Here is a 19,093-nt window from a genome sequence, read left to right as displayed (position 1 = left end):
CTCCCCAGCCCGGGAGCCACCCCCGCTCCCCCGGGCCCAGTGCTGAGCCGTGGTCAGGCCCAGGGTGGGCCTGCAGATGCCCCCGCCCCTCGGAGGCCGGGTCTGAAGGGGCTGCACCTTCATGTGAAGCCCCCAAGTCCAGGTTCAGCCAAGGTGAGTGCTGACCCGCCACTGCCTGCCAACAGCTCCCAGGCAGGAGTGTCACCATGTCAACAGGACCCCCAGACTGTCATGCTGACCTCTGGAGGTGAGAGGCTGGCACTGGGCCCGGAGACCCACCCCCCGACTGACCAGGTCTGGTCTAGGCAGCCTCCCCATGCCTCATTCCACCACCATTTTGACAGCTTCATGGTGATTTTCGTACTCGTGAGCCGAGAGCCTGTGTGTTGGCCACAGTGCGTCCCCTGGAGCTGCCTTGACCGGTCTGTGGTTCCGGACCTCGGCCTCACTCGGACCAACGTCCAGCACCGGTGGGCAGAGCTGGACCGAGGGACAAGGGCCTTTCTGCTTGCAGCCCCAAGTCCTGCAAACACTGGGTAGAACAGAGGGGAAGCGGCCTGGCCATCCCCCGTGGAGGTTCTCAAACCACTAATCTAATCTAACCTATTTCACATGGGTCTTAGATTCTGCCAGTGAGGAAAATCCAAGGGAAAAATAACAAATAACGAAAAGCACACAGATGTGTTTCCTGGTCCTGCTCACACAGGACAGGAGGAGCCTGCCTCCCCTTGGCTGTTTCCCCACAACCCTGACTCAAACCTCTTCTGCGCTGATGCCAGCTGTGGTGGCAGGGCCCGCTGCTGCCTCTGACGGTGGGGTCCTACCTCCAGTCTCTGTCCTGTGGAGACGCCTCCAGACAGGACAGCAAGGAAACCCTGGATGGTCCAGTGGTCAGGACTTGGCCCCTGGAGGGCAGCCCAACCTGCTGGAGGTCTGCCCCCAACTCGACCCCACTCCAACAACCTCCCAACCTAGAAGACCCTAGACAGTCCAGGCCCCCCTACTCCGGCACACACCACTGCCAGACACCCCCCACAGGCCACGCCCACCAGTGACCCTCACCTGCTTCCCTGCCCAGCTTCCCCCTCCCTCCTCCACTCTCTCCTCCAGCCTTGCCGCCACCCCAACCTAAGCTTGCCCCCAGCACGGCTGAGCCCCCAGCCTGAGGCCCTGGGCCCCGCTCCCTCGCCAGCCTCCACCTCCAAGTGGCCCCTGGGAACCAGCCCGACACCCGGTCAGCGCGGGTGAGTCACCCGACCCAGCCCTGGATGAGCCTACCGGCCCCCTGGAGTTCTCCCCCCTCACCCAGGAGCTCACAGCCGAGCCCCCCAGGCACAACCAGGAAGGAGTCCACCTACCGCCTACGGACGACCCTGCTCGGGGCCACCTCTGAACCGCTCACCTCTCCCTCCAGTCACTCTGGGCCCTGAGTGTGCACGGGCCCTAAGGAGGACACGCGGAGGCGCTGTGGCTCCCCGGCCCCACCCGCCACGGGCTCCAGGATCCCCCCTGAGCCTGTCGAGACACCCCCACACGAGGAGCACGTCCCCCCGAGGGTGCACACGCACAGCACCCCACGGGTCTGGCCCGGCGAGCTGGGCAGGGCCTCCCACCCACGGAGCCCAGAGGCGATGGCAAACAGGTGTGACTCAAGCCGAGCTGTGGAAATCTGTTACACAGCCACAGAAATTGAATTCCACCATGTGGAAGTGTTACAAAACTGATCATAATGCAACAAGGCCACAAGTTATGAAGTATCAAAAAGAAGACAGAAAAAGACTTCCATGTGGAAATTTTTTTAAATTGCTAACTCCTGGATGAATGGGCAAAAACAGCTAAAATTACAGAATTTCTAACAAGATAATGATGTGAAAACACTACCAAAATCTTTGAAATACATTTAAAGCACTGATCATAGGACAATTCGCAGAATTAAACATTTTTATTTAAAAATATGAAAACAGGTTAAATTCCCAACCCCAAAAAGCTTAGAAAAAGAACTAAGTAAATCAATAAAGAGCATATGAAAGGAAATACTAAAAAATGAGAACAGATATGACAGGGTAAGAAACAGAAAAAGCACAGTCATGATTAGTAAACCAAAATCCTAATTTTTAAACTAACAGAATATGTCATCTATTAGTTACCTTAATTGAGAAAAGAGGAGAAAGCCAGATATACAAAATAAGTAGTAACAAGGGCAAATAATCATTGAAACAATAGAAATCATGAAAAGAGGCCACTTTGCATCAGGCTCTACAAATGAGTCTGAAGACATAGAAGAAATAGGAAATGTCCTGGGGAAATACACATCCAAACTGACACTGTGAGAGATGGAAAACTCAGACCTATTTCCATGGAAAAAAAAGTTACCATAAACCACCCCAGTCCACCCTACCCTCCCAAAAAATTAGGCATAGATAATTTCACAGATAAATTCTACCAAATCTTTAAGGGCCAAATGGTCTTAAAGTTTTACAAATCATCCCACAATGCTGAAATGAGGTGGTAACTTTTATATTCTTTTTCTAATGCAAGAAGAAAACTGGTAACCTAACCACAATAAGGACAGTATAAAAGAAGACATTTACAAAGCAGCATAACTTACTAATACTGATGTGAAAGCACTAACCGAAACATTGACCACAGAATGCAGCGCTGTATGGGGAAAATAAGACGCCACACCAAGGGGGATTTATCCCAGTACTCCGCAAAGTTATCACACGATCAGAAATCTGATACAGAAAATTCACTATACAGGTACATTTCAGAAGAAAAATTATGTGATTATTCCTATAGGTGGAAAAAAGCACTGACGGGGACTTGCCTGGTGGTCCAATGGCTAAGACTCCAAGCGCCCAATGCAGGGAGCCCACGTTCGATCCCTGGTCAGGGAACTAGATCCCACGTGTCACAAATAAGCCTGGGCACTGTAACTACTGAGCCTATGTGCCATAACGAAGACCCAGCACAGCCAAAATAAATAAATATTTTTTTAAAGCCCTGACAAAATTTAATTTTCTATATAGAATTTCTGATAAAGAAGTAACTTTGGAATCTTGGGAAAAACCCGCCTGGGTTGTTCAGTTCAGCTCAGTCGCTCAGTCGTGTCCAACTGTTTACAACCCCATGGACTGCAGCACACCAGGCTTCCCTGTCCATCACCAACCCCTGGAGCTTGCTCAAACTCATGTTCATTGAGCCGGTGATGCTATCCAACCATCTCATCCTCTGTCACCCCCTTCTCCTCCTGCCCCCAATCCCTCCCAGCATCAGGGACTTTTCCAAAGAGTCAGATCTTCACATCAGGTGGCCAGAGTATTAGAGTTTCAGCTTCAGCATCAGTCCTTCCAATGAATATTCAGGACTGATTTCCTTTAGGATTGACTGGTTGGGTCTCCTTGCAGTCCAAGGGACTCTCAAGAGTCTTCTCCAACACCACAGTTCAAAAGCATCAATTCTTTGGCACTCAGCTTTCTTTATAGTCCAACTCTCACATCCATACATGTCTACTGGGAAAAAAAAATCCATACATGACTACTCTTTTCCTCAAGCAGAGTTGTATTCTGATGGCCAATCTTTCAGTTAGTGCCTTTGCATCAAAATTCAACAACTAGAGGGACTTCCCCGGCGGTCCAGTGGTTAAGAATCTGCCTTGCCATGCAGTGGACCCCTGGTTGAGGAACTAAGATCCCACATGCTGTGGGGCAACTAAGACCAGTTGCTCTGGAGCCCGCACTCCACAACTAGAGTCCATGTGCCACAACTAAGATCTGACACAGCCAAATAAATAAATATTTTTAAAAAATTCAACAGCTGCAGGTGACAGCTGCATTGGACAGCAGGCTTAGCCCTAAAGAATCAATGGGGAAAACAGACTCAAACGATAAGTGAGTTCACAAAGGCATGAAATTAACACACAGAAATCCAGAGTTTTCTGTCCACACAAAATAACCAATACATACCCCCCCTCCAACATCAACCTCGGAAACCAAGGAGATGAAACAGTTGAGAATTAACCTAACAAGTGTGCAGAAGTCATTGTGGGACAATTAACCGAGAACTTCCAGATGTTCAAGCTGGTTTTAGAAAAGGCAGAGGAACCAGAGATCAAATTGCCAACATCCGCTGGATCATCGAAAAAGCAAGAGAGTTCCAGAAAAATGTCTATTTCTGCTTTATTGACTATGCCAAAGCCTTCGACTGTGTGGATCACAATAAACTGTGGAAAATTCTGAAAGAGATGGGAATACCAGACCACCAGACCTGCCTCTTGAGAAACCTGTATGCAGGTAAGGAAGCAACAGTTAGAACTGGACATGGAACAACAGACTGGTTCCAAATAGGAAAAGGAGTACGTCAAGGCTGTATATTGTCACCCTGCTTATTTAACTTATATGCAGAGTACATCAGGAGAAACACTGGGTTGGAAGAAGCACAAGCTGGAATTAAGATTGCCGGGAGAAAGATCAATATCCTAAGATATGCAGATGGCACCACCCTTATGGCAAAAAGTGGAAAGGAACTAAAAAGCCTCTTGATGAAAGTGAAAGTAGAGAGTGGCTTAAAGCTCAACATTCAGAAAACAAAGATCATGGCATCTGGTCCCATCACTTCATGGGAAATAGATGGGGAAACAGTGGAAACAGTGTCAGACTTTATTTTTGGGGGCTCCAAAATCACTGCAAATGGTGATTGCAGCCATGAAATTAAAAAGATGCTTACTCCTTGGAAGGAAAGTTATGACCAATATAGATAGCATATTGAAAAGCAGAGACATTACTTTGCCAACAAAGGTCCGTCTAGTCAAGGCTATGGTTTTTCCAGTGGTCATGTATGGATGTGAGAGTTGGACTGTGAAGAAAGCTGAGCACCGAAGAACTGATGCTTCTGAACTATGGTGTTGGAGAAGACTCTTGAGAGTCCCTTGGACTGCAAGGAGATCCAACCAGTCCATTCTGAAGGAGATCAGTCCTGTGTGTTCTTTGGAAGGAATGATGCTAAAGCTGAAACTCCAGTACTTTGGCCACCTCATGCGAAGAGTTGACTCACTGGAAAAGACTCTGATGCTGGGAGGGATTGGGGGCAGGAGAAGGGGACGACAGAGGATGAGATGGCTGGATGGCATCACCGACTTGATGGAAGTGAGTCTGAGTGAACTCCGGGAGCTGGTGATGGACAGGGAGGCCTGGCATGCTGTAATTCATGGGGTTGGAAGAGTCAGACACGACTGGGCTACTGAACTGAACTGAACTGAACTGAAAGAAGTATGAGTACAAACTTCAGATTAGAGAACACCTAGTGTTGTTTGAGGTTAACATCCCGAGTTTGCCTTGTGTTTCAGTTTTAGGAGAATGAACACCTCGTGTTTAGGAAACACACCCCTGGAATATGTCAGGGGCAGGCACCATAATGCAACTTAATCTCTGAGGACAAACACAGGAAACATTGACTTTTGGGTGAGCTGGGAGAAAGGAATGCAGAATTCACCATACTGTTTTTGCAACTTTCCTCTAGAGGTGAGATCATTCCACAATAAAAAGTTAAAGAACTGAATTACAAATACCCACCCTCTGTGACCCAGCACTCCTCTGCAGGAACTTGGGTCACACTTGTGCCTGTGAGTGCAGCTTCTACAAAGATATTCTCTGTTGTGTCCAGACTGTGTTACCAACTTTTAATGTCACTAAATTACGTCCACAAAAGACAGGCCATGCAGGTGGAGTCAACCCCTCACAGAAGGTGCAGAAGGGGGTGTGTGTGGCGGGCTCTGCGCACACAGGACACCCAAGACACAGAGAAGCAGGGGGCGCCCATTTCTTAGGGAGGAACTGGGAGCACTGGAACACAGAGCTCATGTTTCAATGCATATCCCTAAAAATTAAATACTTCAAGACATAAATAACACTGATACCTTCAAATACAAGACAATATAGCTGGCACCCTGCTATGGGCTAAACTGTGTCCCCCAAAAGTAGATGCTGACATTCTGACTCCAGCATCTCAGAAGGTGACCTTGTCTGCAAACAGGGCCTTAAGATAAGCCCCCCCCACCAACCCGGGCCTCCCAGATGGCGTAGTGGTAAAGAATCCACCTGCCAATGAATGCAGAAGATGAGGCCCCCCTGGAGGAGGGCAGCCCTGATCCCCTAAGACTGGAGGCCTTACAGGAGGAGTGTTAGGGAAAACACAGCCTGAAACCACCCACCCTGGCCAGGCAAGATAGAAACCACCTGTGAGAGTTCTCTTACAGCAGGAAGTCCTGGTAAGGAACACGGAACTAATGAGTTACCACCAAACAGAATAATTTGGGAAAGGTCAGAAGGAGAGAGAAGACAGCAGCCCACAGGTCCTACAACCTCCCAGAGTCCTTCTCTCAGGAGTCCACCTTGGCTGAGCGACGCGTGCACCGCCAGGAAGCGCCCCAGTCAGGATGACTGGACAGACAACCCAGAGAGACTGGGCGCCACGCTTCTGAGCAGCGCTCCTGGGCCTGGGCGCCCCTTCCCAGTAGAGCCTCTGGCTTTGCCAGCACGTGGTCTCCTCGGGCAATTCATTCACCAAAGGTAAGACAAGCGCCCACTCTCAGGCTCTAGAAGGGGTCCGCCTTCCTGCAACAGGAGGAGGAGAGACACAGCCAGGGTGGTGTGAAGACGAAACCAACACCAAGGGCCGTGGACAGCCCTAGAAGGTGGACGAGGCAGCAAGAGCCTCCCCAGAGCCACAGAGAGTGGCCTGATCTGACCTCTGACCTCCAAACTGGGAAGGGACACGAGCCCCCAAGCCTGTGGCGTTTTTAGGCAGCCCTGGGAAAGGAACAGACCCTGAAAGCAAACAGGGCTGAGTCCAAGGTGCAAACATCCAAGGGACCCATCAGCCAGACAGGGAGCCCAGGGGCTGAGACTGCCCCTCCCGAGTCTGTCCCTGTCACAGGATGCAGACTCAGCTGCCCTGCTGCCAGAAACCACCTCGGGCTTGTTAAGTGCAAATGTGGGCTCTTTCAAATGCTAATTGGGATGTGCAGGGGGCCCCCAAAAGGAAATCAAGAAATGGGCCCAGCAGGGCCTGGAGCAGTTAGGAGGGGTGAGCAGGGACAGGCGGCGGCAGACAGGAAGTGCAGCTCGGCAGACAGACACAGATGGACGGACGAGGCCTGTGTGCTCATTCCCCCCGGAGGCACTGCGGTCCAGACCAGAGAGCCGAGGGGACAGTGACAAAGTGCCCGGCAGAAAGCCCAGTGACCAGAGTGTCCACCTGCAGAGCCACCCCAGGTGACCAGCGCTCCTGAGCAGAGCTGCATCCCCTGAGAGAGGCCGGGGGTCGGCAGGGCAGCCACTGGCCCGAGGAGCCAGGCAGGGCCCCACCTCAGGCACAAGTGCAAGAACAGCCGCTGAGCTGACTCGCCTGGCCCTGCTTCTGCACATTACTGCCCGAGCCATGCCAAAGTGCACACACACAGACACACGTACACACAGACACACATACAGAGACACATGTACACACACGTGCACAAGCACACACCCCAGCTTCAAGGGCTCACCAGGCCTGCATCCATCGTTACAGAAATGACCTTCTTCCAATAAGCCAGGCATCACTGTTACCCCAATTCTCAAGAGAAGGAAACTGAGGCAGTGTTGTAGCCACGGGTTCCGGGAAACAAACTCACTCAGGACAATGCAGATAGTGGAGTGCAGTTTATTACACTGGCAGGCCCAAGGCAGAGTCTCCCCTTAGCCAAGGACCCCGACCAGCATTTGTGAAAGTCTTTTATACCCCATGTGTACATGTCTGACCCCACCACTCCAAATTCCTTGAGACTTACATAAACCAAGGAAAATGCAATCCCAATAACCCCATCATTCACGTGCTATGTGCTCATGTGCTCAAACAGTCAAATTAGCCAATAATCAATAAACCGGAGGTTACACTCTGATAGATACAGAAAAATTTATGGCCTGTCTGGAGGAAGGGGTGATTAGTGTATGTTTTCTCTTAGGCGATGAGTAACCTAGATACGAGCTTCAAGGTTCCCCTGTCTGGAGGGGGTCTTATCCTTCTGTTGTTGTTTTCATAGGCACTAAACACAGAGCTCAGAGTCCATTGGAAAGGTGGCCGAGCATGATCAGCATGAACAGGCCTAAGATGGAGTCCCGGCCCTATGAGTTCCTTCTTTAGCAGGTGGCGTGACTCTATCCACAGCAGATGGTGGCGGAGCCAAAGTCCCCATGGTGGGGGCAGGGGTACACCCTCACTGTGTGGGTCCTTCCTGCCTCCGTATTCACTTATTCCAGACCAGCTCTGTCCTCTCCAGGTGAGGCAACAAGGCAGGTCCTCACGAGGGATGGATGCCACAGAGCACAGGAACAGACAAGTGCTCTGAGTGGCGGGACCGGGATTCCGCATTGAGGACTTGCGTCCCACACAGAGCAGCAACCAGAGCGAGGCTGTGGAACTGGCGGCAATCAGAGGCATACGGGCTTGAACTCAGTTTCAGTCCAAGTGGCTACAGACAGAGGTGCATGGACAAACGTGTGTGCGCACCTTCCCATGTCCCTGAACTCCTCCAGAGTCCACCTCCCACTGGAGGGCCCCAGGCTCCTCAGAGCGGGACGGGGAAAGCAGAGCTCGGACACCTGTCACCCAGAAAGGAAGGGGGGCTCCCACTGGCCAAGGCCCAGACGCTGGGGAAGGAGCAGGAGCAGGAAGTAGGACATTGACTGAATGAATGGAGACTCCAAGGAGGAGCAAGACCTTTGGAGTCCACACAGCCAGAAACAAGCCACGTGGAAACCCCAGCCTCCTGATGGGCAGTGCCGGGCAACGATCCTTCACAGAGGCAAGCACGTGAACCCCCTGTCCTGAGGCAACATCAGACAGACCCAGGTTTGGGTCCCCACAAGACTAGGGCCCCCATCCTTCAAAAGCTGAAGGTCACCAAATCCAGAGGAGACGAACGCGTTTGCACACTGGCCTGTCCCCCAGGCCCACACGCCTCCCCAGCCAGCACGGGGTCCTCTGCGGTGGGCTTGGGGTACACCAATCTGTCAAAGCATCTCCCCTGCCCAAATTCCCTAAAGCACAGATGAGCTTTTATGGTGAATTTGCTTTGATTTTTCCCTAAGAACTTGGTGACCCTCCCTTGACACAGAGACTCTCCCAGGATCCAGAATGGGCGAGAGCGGCTGCAGCGGGAAGGCCTCAGGGACTCAGAGCCCCAGGCGAGAGCGCTGCTCTCAGTATGGTTTGAGTGGCCTGCTATCCAGCAAGCTGCTCCCTGGCAGGGCTGCAGCCAGAGCAGTGGTGCTGGGCCAGCCAGGGGTGAAGGCCCTCCCTCTCTCCCCGGCCCTCTGACCTGCCCCAAAGGGACACCCCCACAGTGTTTTCTGGGAAGTCTCCATCCTCCAGTTGGTCCCCCACTACATCGAACAGGACCCCTGAGGCACAGTCACCCTCACAATGGCCAGACAAGGGGAAAGCCTGGTGTGCTTTCTGGGCCAGTGACAATGAAAGAGACCTCCCCTAAAACCCAACAGCCCACTGAGCCCACCGGCCCATGGGACTGACCTGCGCAGCCAGGCAGGGCCTCCGGCAGCAGTACCAGCCTAGCCGCCGCTCTGCCTCCGGGGGATGGTCCCCCGGGTCCATCTTGCCCACAGCTGCCTGGTGCAAGCTCGCTGCTTCTCTTCTCTGTGTGTATTTTCTCTGGACCCCAACCCATGGGCTCTTCTGCATTCTCTTTGAGATAAAAATCAAACACAAATCTTTAAAGGCCATCTCCAAAAACCACAGGATAGCTGGAATTAAATAAAAATAAAGCTTGTGGTTTTCCTCCCAGGAACTTCCTGCTTATCTGAAATGCACTGAGTCAGCAGCACCTCAGAGCCCAGATGGAGGTTCCTGGGGCCTCAGCCTTGGGACAGGGTCAGCCCCGCAGGTGACCAGCCCCCAAGTCCCAGGGTACATCAAGGGAGGGGGATGGTGGCCAGACCTGCTGATCCAACACCGATGTACACATGTGTGCAGTGCACACGGGGGGCTGAAGAGTGTCCCCAAATACCCACATTCATTGTGATTCATGCCCAGGCTGTTGTGTGCTTTCTCATGAGACAGTCGGTCAGGTGTGGCCACAGAAGAACATCTGGGGAAAGCCAAGTTTATCAAACTCACGGACCCCAGAGATGGAGGCACATGCGCAGGGCCACAGGGAAGCACAAGAGTAGAAACAGGAGCAGGCGGGAGGCCTAGAAGAGCCCTTCTCAGTTCCGGGGGCCAGGGGCTCTGGGGCTGTCCCCAGTTGTCTGATCCCTGGTCCTGGGTGACCAAGGGCAGGGGGAATGTTGGCATAATGTGTGGGGTTGATAAGGAGGTGGGGTGGGGTCTAGAAGCTAGGTTCTGTAAGATGCCAAAACGTCACAGATACAGAAAACTGTAAAACACAACCAACACAACCTGAACATCAGATTATGACACTATGTGGCAACAGGGTCCTCGCAGATGGAATGAAGTAAAGAAGCTTTAAGATGAGATCATCCCAGATCAGGGTGGCCCTAAAGCCAGTGACTGGCATCCCAACAGAGGAGAAACCACACGAAGATGGGCTCAGAGGCTGCAGTGGCATGGCCTCGGGTCAGGGACTCCTGGTGCCCCAGGAGCTGGGCAAGCCTGGAAGGATCTCTGCTGCAGCCCCGTCAGCCTCCAGAGGGGCCGTGGCCCCGAGACACCGCCATCTCTGATTCCAGCTCCAGCCTGCGAGAGAACCAGTGCTGTCTTAGGCCCCCAGTTTTAGTGATTTATTGAGCCCTGAAACCACGGTCTCAAAAACGTTCCTAGGGGTTTCGGCATCATCGTGAAACAGAGTCGAGAAACCAATAAAACTGTCTGTGAAACCTTCCTTTCAGCTGCCAGGAGAACACCTTTGGGATGACATTTAAATTTAGGGGCGGGAGGCAGAAGGAATGCTTTGGTGGGTATTGAGAGTCTGCCGGGACTGGCACCACAGGAGGAGGATCAAAGGTTTTCACCGGGAAAGCCCTTCGTGTATGAACGAGTCCTTCTCATCTCAGCGCCCGACTGCAGGTTCCTCCCAGGCTCCAGGGAACACACACTGGGATCCGCCTGCATCTCAACACAGCACAAAAATCTCCTTTTCCCAGACAATTAATTTAAGATGCTGGGACACGTGGGGCAAGGCATCTGAAACCTGCTCAACATCTCTGCTGAACTCTACGTGGAATTTATACCTATCCACTGACGGCCAGGAATAGATTCACGATCAGCCAAATGACTGCAGTCATGAAGGGCACTCACATGCATCTAGTGGCAAGTAACAAAACTGCAGGAACAGGGGAAAGGGAGACACCACAACTCCAAAGTGTCCTGGTGCTCATCAGAGAAAGTCCCATCCGTACCGTCTCTCCCTGTCCTGAAGGTCACCCTCTTAGAATATATATTCCACACAGCCTTAATAGCCAGGAAGACTCTGTCATACTTTCTGATCCAGAGTTAATAGTGTGAAATAAAAAAAAGTTTTATTCTTAGAAAATTTTCCAAATGCAAACCATACCATAAAATTTAATGTGACTTTTCTTTCAAGCCATATTGTCTCAAAGTCCTGACAGAGTCTCCTAGAAATGGGGGCAGAGTACCCATCTGAAAAATCACTCTTCTGGAAAAACTGACTTAAACAATCATGAAAAGATACAGAGGCTTCATGCATCTATTTGCATGTTATCCTTGAGCATGTGCACACATGGACACACACACAAACACACTATGTGCTCAGTTGTGTCTGACTCTTTGTGACCCCACAGAATGTCGCCCGCCAGGCTCCACTGTCTACAGAATTTTCCCGGCCAGAATACTGGAGCAGGCTGCCACTTCCTTCTCCAGTGGTCTTCCCAATCTGGGGATCAAACCTCTGTCTCCTGAGTCTCTTGTACTGGCAGACGGATTCTTTGCCACTGAGCCACCTAGGAATCCCCATCCCTGGGCAGGGGCCATGCTAATCTCTGTATCGTTCCCGTTCTAGTGCACGTGCTAAAGCCAAAAGCACGTGGGAGTTAAAGGAACCCACACCCGCGTGAATAACTCTAATGTCCTCGCCCCCGGCTTCCCCGATGGTTTCAGCTCCTCCAGACTGATCTCAGCCTGATTTTTTATGCAGAATAATCTGACTTCCGTGTACTGATGTGGGAAGAAATAACAGCTGTTTTCACAATTCACCATCCACACATGGCAACAAAAGACAGTCACCTCTCAGAAGCTAGCTTTGCTAAAAGTGGCTGTTGGGAGGCAAACTCCTAACTGCACTTTGATGGATGAGACACAGGTTAACTTTGCCAAGAAGGAGAATTTGGGAGAGGAAAGAAAAGACAGACAAGGACTTTCATGCAGCAAAAATATTCTACAGCTTACAGCTATAAAGTTCTAACAACAAACAAGCTTTACTGAGGAGAAGAAAGAAACCACATACTCTCCAATGCAGAGCCCAAGGCCCAGAGCTGTCCCAGACTTGAGGAGATTGGAGTAAAAGCAAAATCACTGAAGGAACAAAAGCAGAGAGGCTCAAAGGGAGCCTCGAACATCAGTATTTTCAACGAATAAACATCCGCAGGTACCTGTTTCCTGGGAACCAAGAGAGAAAAGCAGATACTTTAAAGAAAAGCAGGGAGTGAGGGGGTTGCCGTGGGGACTAAAAGGCAGCTAATTTTATCTGGCTTCTTTCCAATGATAAAATCTAATCCATCATTTTCTCTGGGTGAAAGCTCTTAATGAAAATTTAGAGAGTGCAACTGAAATTTAGAATTCTCCAGGGATTCTGCCGGGAAGATGTCTAACCTCCACACAAAACTTGCCGCAGCTGACTCTGCCGAGAGAACTGGCCACGTGGGAGGCCATGAGGCTGTAGCGCGGCTCCTAGATCTCTGTGCCCCTCGCTGCCACCAAGGGAAACCTCCTCCTCCAGCTAGGGAGCCCAGTTTACTGCTTTCCGCTCAGGGACACCCTGTGGGGAGGGCTGATGGAGACGAAGGCTTTCAGCACAACACACTTGCTCTCTGACAACATCCCCTGCATGCCGTCCTCACTCAGACAGACGGGGAAGGAGTCTCATTAGTCTCCCTCATGCAAATATCACACCTGGCTAGTTCCAGACATTTCCATCACCCCAAAGGAAACTCTGCCCCCATTAGCACTCACTCCCCACCCCACCCCAGCCCCAATCTGATTTCTCTTTTTGTGGTTTTATTTACTTATTTACTTGTGGTTGTGCTGTGTCTTCATTGCTGCGCGTGGCTTTCTCTAGTGGTGGCGAGCGGGTTTAGCAGCTGTGGCATGCATGCTCAGTCACCCTGAGACATGTGGGATCTTCCCAGATCAGAGATCACACCTGTGTCCCCCGCACTAGCTGGTAGATTCCTATCCACTGTGCCACCAGGGAAGTCCTAATCTGTTTTCTGTCCCTCAGTTTGCCTGTTCTGGATGTTTCACACAAGTGAACACATGTCAGGTATGTGGCCCTTTCTGTCTGTTCTCATTCACTTAGAAGAGTGGTTTTGAAGTCCATCCACAATGTAGTGTGTGGGCGCTTCGCTCCTTTTCACAGCTGGATGACGCCCCTATGGACAACTTCACTCCAAGTATCCACCATCCATCAATGGACCCAGGCTGTTTCTACCTCACAGCTGCTGTGACTGCAGGAAAAACCGTGGGCAGGCAGATATCTGTTCAGGTGCCCATTTTCAATTCTCTTGGGTATGTACCCAGGAGTGGAGTTGCTGGGTCACCCGGTGGCTGTGCTTAACCTTCCGTGGAAACTCCGACTGTTTCCCACAGCTGCTACACCGTTTTACATCCCCATCAGCCATGCACAAGGGTCCCAATTTCTCCACGTCCTTGCCAGCACTTGTCATTTTGCATTTTTATTTTATTATAACCACCAGAGAGGGGGTGAGTGGTATCTCATGGTGGCTCAGATTTGCATTCTGTCAAGCATTTGTTCATGTCCTTGTTGGCCATCCACTTATCTTCTCTGGGGAAGTATTTGTGAATCTGCACTTCCAATGCAGAAGGATGTGAGTTCAATACCTGGTTGGGAACTAAGATCCCACATGCCACAAGGCATGCCCCCCCACCAGGGAAAAAAAAAAAAAAAAAACTTTACTTAGGCCACAATGTGCAGCATGCAAGATCTTTGTTCCCTGACTAGGGATTGAGCCCATGCCCCTCACATTGGGAGCACAGAGTTCCAACCACTGGACCACCAGGGAAGCCCCTATCGGTGCATTTTTGAACTGCGTTGTCTGTCTTTCTCCCGTGTCCACTCATCTTTCTGTAGCCCTGCATGTAGGGTCTGGGGCATGTGGGGTCCTACTACCCCGTGAGGCTCGCAGGGCCCTCCAGTGCACAGGCTATGGCCTTTGGTCAGTGTTTGGAAACAGAGGGAATGATCTCAGCCTTTTAATGATCTCCTTCCTGGGTGTTCCCTTCTTAAGGATCTTTGATCAAAGGACATCATCATCCAATATATTTAATATTTTGTTTTTTCCTGGGAAGAGATGGATCCCAGTTATCCCAGGGCAGAAGGAATGACCCAAAGGCCAGGTTAACACCTCAAGCCACATAACACAAGACAGAAATCAGGGCTTCCACATCACTGAAACCCAAGCCCACTGCCACCTTCAATCCTAGAGAGGGCCTGAAGAACCAAAATTCATAAAAAAAAAAAAAAAAAAGCCAGAAAACACATAGCGATACCAGATGCCACCACTAAGCTTTTTGTTACAGTAGTGACAAATATTTATTAGTGACAAATATTCTTCTGCCACTTCAAAGCTGCACCACCACGTCCATTCCCTGTGCCACAGGCTCAGTATCCCCTTAATTTTCCTCCTTTGATAAACAGGCAATTCAGATTCGTTTCCACAAAAGCAGGGCCCACATAATTCTCAACAGATGTGCTCCAAGCACACGCAATGCTAGAGTTGTGCTAAAGCCCTTCTCATCTTAACTCTCTTTCATTCTATAGTGTCTCACCCTGGAAAACCAGCTTGATTTAAAGGAGCTCCCCGAAATTCAGAAACTATGTTATCCTGTACCTATATGAAAACACGGGTATGACCTCTCACACTTCCAACCTGAACAGAAGGTTTTCAACGATAAACATTCTAAGCCGAGACTCCCCTGGTGGTCCAGGGGTTAGAATCCACCTGCCGACGTAGAGGATGTAGGTTTGAGCCCTGGTCCTGGAAGATCCCACCTGCCAAAGGGCAACTAAGCCCATGCACTACAATTATGAGGCCAAGCTATAGAGCCCGCAAGCCACAGCTACTGAGCTTGTGCTCCGCTACAAGAGAAGCCACCGCAACAGGAAGCCCCTGCTCTCCACAACTAGAGAAAACCTGCATGCAGAACAAAGACCCAGAACAGTCAAAAATAATTAACAAATTTAAAAGAAAAGAAACATTCTAAGTCATCTCAGCAAACCTCGACCCAATGCATCTGTACCTGGTTAGGATGTGGCCTCCAAGAGGAGGTGCAGGCGTCCTGCACAAGGGTGGCTGCCTGCCCCTCCTGAGGGGAGGGGTCACTGGAGCTGCCTGAAGCCCCTTGGCTCCCCGTGGCCCAGGCGGTTCTCTCTGAGCCCAGGGAGACAGGTTCGAGGTGTGGGGCTGGGACACGGTAAACTGCCTTTTCTTACGTGGGACATTGTGAACCCACTTCAAACCAAAATTAGAGGGAAAAACTAACATTTTTTTTCAATTTTCTGATACGTGAAGTCCCCCAGACCACAACAAATCACCTGCCCTGTAGGAAGAGCACCCCTCCCGTCTCTGTAACCCCCCATCTGCCTTCCCTTGGACCTCTCCTCTCACTCACCTTCCCACCTGACAGTGCTTTTGTTTCTGATGAAAAGCCATCACCTGTCTGACCTTCCCACTCACTGGTGAGTTTCTGTGCATATCACACACAAGGGGAGCGGAGCGGGGGCAGAGGGAGGGCGCGGGGCTCCTCAGTCCCGGCTCCGGCCCCCTCTACCCCCATCGCCTCACCCCACCCTCAGGTCTGGCCAAATCAGGGAGCCTCTATGGTGAAGGAGGCTGTAGGGTAGTAACCAAGGTGTGTGGACTGAACTGACAACAGATTAACAGAAGAACAAGTTCATCTGTATGCACATGGGAGCCCAGAAGAGTAGCTGGCTCTATAAGTGGTTTCAATTAGATGCTTATATACCTAACTTAATAGGGGAAAGGGAGCCGGGAGAAAAGCCTTCTTACAGGAAAAGCGAATCTCTTCAGGAAAGACAAATGGGTTTTAAGAGAATAATCGAAATGTAAGAAAGTATGTGATAATGTCCCCCTAGAAGGGACTTGGGATAGAACTTATTCCCAGTGTCTCCCAGGAGCAGACCCCCCACAGAAGGAATTTACCACTGCCTGACTTCCCGGAAGCTGCTCTTAGTCAGATGAGGGATGCTCCAAAAAGCCCTCTTTCTGCATTTGTTGATTCTTGCATGCCTTCAGCTCAAAATAAACTTCACATCAAGGTGCTGTATTTTGTACTGTTTTGTTTTGTTAATGCTATTTTAATTTTTTTAAGTTTTATAAAATCTTTATTTGAAATTTTAAAAATTATTTGGCTTCACTGGGTGCTAGTTGCTGCATGCAGGATCTTTAGCGGCCATGTAGGATCTAGTTCCCTGACCAGGGATCGAACCCCAGCGCCCAGCATTGGGAGCGCAGAGTCTTAACCACTGGACCACCAGGAAAGTCCCCAAGGTGCTATAAGTTTGGCATGGCATATCCTGATCCCCTTCATGACCCATAACCACACATGTTTGCCCTGTCACCCAGCACCAACCAGGTCCCCTGGGTCAGCAAGAGTCGCTGCTGTGTGGGCCATCTGCTTTTCCCTCCAAAGCCAGGTACAGCAGATCCTTTAAGGGCTGCTTGATCTCCCACTTGAGGCTGATTAGAACACACACTGAATGAAGGCGTCAAGAGGGGAGTGTGGCCCTCCGGCCCGGCAACCTGGGAGCCCACTGGGGAGCAGAGGAGATGAACGGTGTTGGGTCCTCACTCCAGGAAGCCACCAACAGAGCCAAGGAAGGCGGTGGCCAGACACACCAAAGCCTCCCCTCCAGGCCAGGCCAGTGGCCCCCGGTCCACGATGTTCAAGTTCAGGTCACAAGAACACCCTCTGACGGAAACCCTTCAGCAGGCTGCTTCCTGGAACCCTGGCTACACCGATGCTGCTGAGTGGCTCACATGTACCACCCCCGCCCCCACTCACCTCCAGCACCCCATCTCTCCAGAGTTTACTCTTCCAGTGAAACCATGTGTTCAGAGCACCTGATAAAGTTTTGCAACAATAGCAAAAGGCAAGAATTCTGTCCTGATGTATCAGAGTTTTTTCCACTGGGAATAAAATGAGTAAATTCCTCTCCTTTTCCAAAAAAATATAGACACAAGCATTCTTAAGTTCCTACATAAGACCTGTGCTTGGAAATGTCTATGACCCAAATATTTTGTCAATTCAGTATGTACTGGGGCACCAAAAAAGACCAAAAAAAAGACCAAGCAGTGAGTCCTTTCATAATCCTCTGAATTATGTTTTGACATTTGAGTTTACACAAATCTTGTTTGTTTTTACATGGGACCCACTGTATTCCTATATACGTGTTTCTTTTCCAGGATGAGAAAAATTACTCTAAGGAGATGAAACAGAATGTCCCACATGTCTCCATAGTCAAAGTCCAGTGGTTGGAAACAGTGGAGCTAGAACTGGTTCTATGGGATGGGGATCTGGCATCCTCGAGCTGGGTCCCAGTAGTTAGCAGTAGACCCAGTCAAAGCTGTGAGATCCATTAACAAAATCACCACCATCATCACCATGACCATCATCACAAATACCACCATCATCATCACCACCACCATTACTACCATCACCATCCTCACCAAAACTACCATCACCACCATCATCATAACCAAAATCACCACCATCAAAATCACCTTGGGCTCACATTTACAAAGCACTGACCACTAGCCCTTTTCATGTACCAATTTATTTAATCCCCACACCCTGTGGGGTTAACCTCAGTTCACAAGGGAAGAAACCATGGCACAGAAAAGCTGAAGCCACACAAAATGGGAGGAGACAACAGCAGAGTGTCAGTCCCAGCAGTCTGGCTCCAAAATAAGACCCATTCCAGAAGCGTCAGTTAAACCAAACGTCAGTCCAACTCCCAGACTCATGGGAGAAAGTCAACAGAGGGCCATCCTGCTTTCCTTTAACTTTTTTTTTCTTTTTTTAGTTGTACTGGGTCTTCATCACTCTGCACAGGCTTTCTCTAGTTGCAGCGGGCAGGGGCTACTCTCCAGTTGTGCTGCACAGGCTTCTCATCGCAGTGGCTTCTCTTGTTGCAGAGCTCCGGCCCTAGAGCGTGGGCTCAATAGCTGTAGCCCACAGGTTTAGTTGCCCTGTGGCATGTGGGATATTCCCAAGGCGTCCTCTGTGTGCAAGGCAGATTTTTAACCACTGGACCAGGAGGGAAGCCCCCCTCCCTCTGTTTCTGACACACAGAGCTCTGAGCTCTCAAGCAGTGAAATGGGGTGGTCTCTGTCATGCACAATCAAAGCACCTCTGACCCCCATTAGGAAGGGAGAAAGGAGGCATGTGGATATTAAAATGGGAACTTCTGGCTGTTCACCCACAGCTGAAGCAATTCAGGTGACCCACACTCAACATTTGGTGTGCTTTTCTGAAGATAAATGACCAAAAGTTCCATTTCTGGGGGTAGGGCTGGTTGTGCTTCTGCTTTAAATGCTATTAGATTCCTCAGATGGGGAGGCCATGAGGCAAAGGGGTGCACACAGGTGGAGGGTCTGGAAGAAGCTGTGAGCCAACTGAAAAAAAGCGGTCAGTCAAGAGACTGTCTGTCAAAGGCAGCAAGAACCTCTTCGACCACATCCTGATGTCCAGGGCAGGGGGCTGCCTAAGCGGGTCCTACAAATGGGAAGACTGCCCATCAGCTGTGTCTGAGGGAGAATGGGAAACAGAGACTCACTAAAAACATTTATGAAAAGACAGGAGCCTT

Source organism: Oryx dammah, unplaced genomic scaffold (assembly GCF_014754425.2).
Source record: "Oryx dammah isolate SB20612 unplaced genomic scaffold, SCBI_Odam_1.1 HiC_scaffold_2, whole genome shotgun sequence".
NCBI lineage: Eukaryota > Metazoa > Chordata > Mammalia > Artiodactyla > Bovidae > Oryx > Oryx dammah.
The sequence above is the reverse complement of the archived record's forward strand: the minus strand, read 5'-3'. Positions refer to the sequence as shown.